Source organism: Anguilla rostrata, chromosome 10 (assembly GCF_018555375.3).
Source record: "Anguilla rostrata isolate EN2019 chromosome 10, ASM1855537v3, whole genome shotgun sequence".
Classification (NCBI taxonomy): Eukaryota; Metazoa; Chordata; class Actinopteri; order Anguilliformes; family Anguillidae; genus Anguilla; species Anguilla rostrata.
Window position 1 is genome coordinate 7,869,735 of NC_057942.1, and position 4,954 is coordinate 7,874,688.

At 39.6% G+C, this 4,954-nt stretch overlaps 1 long non-coding RNA gene across 2 annotated transcripts; it reads right to left on the reverse strand.

Annotated features, from left to right (window-relative positions):
- Positions 1-491: 491 nt before the first annotated feature.
- On the reverse strand, positions 492-4,398 carry LOC135264847 (uncharacterized). Of its 2 annotated transcripts, none has more exons than XR_010332810.1 (3): positions 4,343-4,398; positions 2,065-2,286; positions 492-1,607 (listed from the first exon to the last, which is right to left on the reverse strand). It is a non-coding gene; the product is annotated as an uncharacterized LOC135264847 (long non-coding RNA). The 2 variants fall into 2 exon arrangements; XR_010332811.1 differs by lacking the exon at positions 4,343-4,398 and adding an exon at positions 3,742-4,336.
- Positions 4,399-4,954: the final 556 nt, after the last annotated feature.

Here is a 4,954-nt window from a genome sequence, read left to right on the forward strand (position 1 = left end):
CCAACAGATACAAAAGTGCCAGGATTTGGAGGTTGTTCAAAACTATGAACTTTAGCGAAGTGGTGTAAAAATGCACGAGACCCGCAGGTTTTTTGCGGATTCCTTCCTCCGCAGTCATTTTTGGCCTCTGAAAAAACCGGTTCACTCTTCAGCACCTAATTGCTGAAACTCATGCAAAATCAGCAGGCGCTGCAGGTCTTTGAGACCTCAGCCATTGCAATGGGAGTCAGTTGGAAGACTGTGGTCTTCCCCTGTCACACTACAGAGTAAACCGCCATGACTGACATATGGGTGGCAGTGTAGGATTGTGGGTAAGGAACTGGGCTTGTAACCCATAAGGTCACAGGTTTGATACCTGCGTAGGACACTGCCATTGTACTCTTGAGCAAGGTACTTAACCTGCATTGCTTCAGTATATATCCAGCGGTACAAATGGATGCAACATGCATGCTATGTAAAAAAATAATAATAATAATAATGAAGTTGTGTAAGCCACTCTGGATAAGAGCATCTGCTAAATTCCGGTAATGTAATGGCCCACTGAGCACAAGGCCGAGAAATCTCACTCTTATTGCAGGTCAAGTGCCGATATCCCATTCTCAATCTGACGCACAGGTGCCAACTCAGCTCTCTGAATAACATGCCTCAGTTTCTCCCCTTTTTACATTTTACATTACAGGCATTTAGCAGACGTTCCTGTCCAGCGCAACTTCCACAAATTTTGCATTTTTAGACAGCATCCATTTATTAGAGGTTACAAGCCCAATTTCTTGACCACTATATTTTGATTTGACTGTCATCTCCAGGCACCAGAGCAGGGAAAAGCAGCCAGTCACTGTATCAGGCCAGGCCTCCAAGGTCCCTGATACTATAAGGTCACAGGGTCAAGGTAGACCCTGCCTAACTTGTTAACTTCCCACACACACAACAACAAAAAACCTGTAAAATTGTGTATAATACTGTATATTCACTGGGTTTTATTTCACCAACACACTTCTGCATAGCATAAATCTTTTTCTTTTGGTTGAACAATTGCCAGTAACATGGGGTGAGACATTTGGTTGGATCAGCACTGTGCAAGAATTGCCCACAAACATGGCTTTCCATCAGTTAGTCCAAGGCACCCCCCCCCTCCCAATAGTACCTATGCAATAACATATCTTTTGATATTTTTTACATTAGTTTTTAGCACGTTTTTTATATTCTTTCATTTTATCAAGTTTAATTTTTTCTATTGTTTTATCAATTTTTCTCGATTTATTACCCCATGATTGTCCATTTTACCCCACTGCAAAGCACTTTAGGCTGCTGCTTGTTGTCTGAAAGGTGTTATATAAATAAAGGTATTATTTTTAAAAATATTATTATTATTATTATTATTTTCTGTGTACCAAAATCAGTGAAGCAAGCTCTAAGATAAGATTCAGTTAAAACAGCTGCTGACGAGGTGTCAGGTTGGTTCTGTGTGTTCTTGTTTTGTTGCTTAATTTATTTGCTTATTTAGTAACCGTGAGATATGTTCGTACAAAGACGTACTTGCACTTTTCATTTGCACACTGGACTTTGCCTTTGTACCATGCTCCCGTGTTTGCTCGTCTGTATGTAACCTGGAAAAAGGAATTTAATAAACAGTAAGTACAATTACAAAACAATTGATGGTTTTCTTCTACGGTGTCACCTTTCCTCCTTTTTCCTTCAGTTTTCACCCGTAGCAGAACCAGAGTTCCAATCATTGGTGTACCAGAGATATTAAAGCATGTATTTCTGGTGACTGGAGCAGCTCCAAATGAGAGGAGTCTAGTTCCAAAGGGGAGTGGCCTAGCTCCAAAGAAGAGGGTTAGCGGTACACTAAACTCCGCCTGTTTGGAGCAAGACCACTCCCATTTGGAGCATAGACCACTCCCCTTTGGAGCTGCTCCAGGTGCCAGAAATACCCGTCTCGAGACATTTGCGAATTAAAATTAAACTAGCACCAGGTTTTATAAACAAGGTCCCTGGCTATAACATGTGCGGTGTGGCTTTTCCCCCCTTCCATGTTAAAAAAAAAACTGTAATTCTACCGACCAAGTTTCCTCGTGTCACAGCAAAGCTTCCTCGTTCCACTGTCCATCGCTGTCCACACATTCAGTAAAAAACTTCCTAGTTCTGCCGTCCATTAATCGCTTCTGCAAGTTTCGTTTGCATTATCCCATTCATTGACCAAACCATACGCCAGTTTTTCAAAAAGGACGTCTTGACCAAACAAGAAGCTTTGGATTGGAAAAATGCAGTAGCAGGGGGTGGGGCCTGTAATTCAGGAAGTAAATATAAGCTCCAACTTAAAGAGTTGACTTCTTAAAATGCCGATGTGTGAAAATCCAGTCTGCAGTATTAATTTTGGTTACTGCCGCTCTATATTGAATCAGCCCAATTCAATTTGGTTTTATTTCTAGCTATAGCTCCGTCACCCTCACTGTCACTGTCGCAAAGAGGCTTTTCAGAAAAATTGTCAATAGATTCCCTCTTCCAATGCACCCACTATTTCAGAGTCAATATTTTACCAGCAAGGAGCAGAATCTAAAGTTCTCAAAACTAGTGGGGCTGAACATTTATTTTAGTGTTTTGCATCACTTTGAGTGAAATTTGATTCTTTATCCTACAATATGCCCTCATTTCCCATATTAGTACTTCAATGACCCGTTAGTTAATAGCCTATATTATGCCAAACTGCAGTATCAATAAAACTGAACTAAAGAAAACACAACATGAATAATGTTTGAAGCTGTGAAGTCAGATTTTACTGTGACATGATTACCCTTTTCTGGCATAAGATTATGGTCAGGGTTCAGTCACTATTTGTCATTAACAAGGAAAGTTATCTTCTAATCAAATCAAATTTATTTATATAGTACCATTTCTAGAGAACTGTTACAAAGACGCTTTACAGAGAAACAGAAGGAAAACTGGATTTTAAAAAAACATACCTGAAAAAATAATTTAAAAAAACACCCCTGTGGGAAGAAAGCCACTCACACAGCGGCAAGAAAAGAGTAGCCTACTCTCAGATGGGAGAAAATCTCAGGAGAAACCCGGCAACAGAGGGGGAGCAAAGATAAAATCCAAAAACCATCTGAGTGTTTTTCTTCCTTGTGGGTAGTTTTTTAATTAAAATTTTTTTTTTTACCTCACTTGCTTGCTTTTTGGGAGTCAGGCCTGGTTTTTGCCCATCCTCTGTTGGCCAGCCTTGTTTTCTAAATTTCACCAACATTACCTCATTCAAACCGTGTTTGAATAAAATTACACAATAGGCTTGTATAGGTGCATTTGGGGGTTTGTAATTTAATGGGAGGTAAATAAATTTAAGCAACTGTAGTACCGTAATGTCGTGGTGTAATATCATAATTTGGGGCCCTTTGTTGCATGTGAATTTACTGTCTCAAATAATTAAAATGTATACATGCATGTGTGTAAACTGTCAGTCTATATTGTAGTGTAGTGGTCAGGTTTAAAATGTGGTTCCGTAGGAAATCAGTGAAGCAGTCGGTAACAGGTCTTTAAATTAGCACAAAATTAAGCAATATATTAAAAAATATATATTGTAATTTTCCAAATACCAAAAAGCTGCTCACACGGGTCCCGAATACTGAAAGAAAAACAGTAGCTAATCATATCGCAAACGGCACATAAGCCGGTGGATTACACTGCTTGCTAAAAAAATTAATTCGTGACGCAAAATTAAATAACAACAAAGTCAAATCTTACCAGATGATGCTCTTGAGGGAATTTAATCCAGAGGCAACCGATTAGCACAATCCATTAAACGGTGCTTTCAGTGTCAGGACTATTAGCATAGGGGCTGAGAATCGATTGCACGGACTGCGCAGCACCACACCGATCTCTAGTGGTAGCGCCACGAACATTATTGGCACTAACGTTTAGCATTGTCGTTACGGTCCTAGATCGCTGTTAGCCATTGAAACGTTTAAAAACCAGAACCAGCGTTGATCCTGTCTGGTTGCGAAACACTAGAAAGGGCTGTGATAGCTGAATCACGTTCAGCCCTTTTCGTAAAGAAAGCATCAAACAATGATTGTTTAGATTTCTCCTCCACAAACCAACGGCCAGCTAACATAGGCTACTGCACACGCCATACGTGTGTCGACTTCTCGGCGTCGCTCTGCTTTGTGCAATGAATGATTGTGCGAAACAATAGGATAATTTAGAACACTGAGAAATGTTCAAAGATATTGAAGATGCAATAGCTTGCCATACCGAAATGACGCCCATGTTTAAGGAATACAGTCGCAATGTAATTTTCTGACGCTATAGATAACAATGAAAGCTATCTTGACCGGATACTCACACAACGGATATTCACAACAGTGAAAGACATTGGATCACTTCCTGTCTGCATACCGATGACGCGATTAACTCGGGATTGACGGAACTCGTCATAATTCAATTGAGAAAAGAACCCACCACTACGAGTGATTGGTTAGTTTTGCTATCACTCCAAAATGTGGGTCCAATCGAAATGTAGTTGTATTAGCAAGGCCCAGAGCCATTTTGTATTAGAAACATTTTTGATTTCATAAAAAAATAAATATGAATATCAAATTTAATTCATGAATATAAAACTGGAATTAAATTTTTAATTGCACTTTAAAATATTTTAGGTCCTCTCTGAGGCCTAAGGGCCCTAAGAGTTCCCCACTGGTGTTAGTTCATTTCATCAGTTTCACAAACTGAAGTTTTAACAACAAGGTCAGTGAATTTGCTGACCCAGATTGGTTGACATGACATGACATTGACATGATTTTGGGCACCCAGACATTTGATTGGCTCATTGTATTAGAGCTGTCAATACAACACTGATGGATTAACCATTTGCTACTGCTTTAACGATTAAGCATCGGGTTCCCCACTTTCTTATCAAAGCACATGTTCCTGCCCAAAATGGTGCCTAATCGATCAA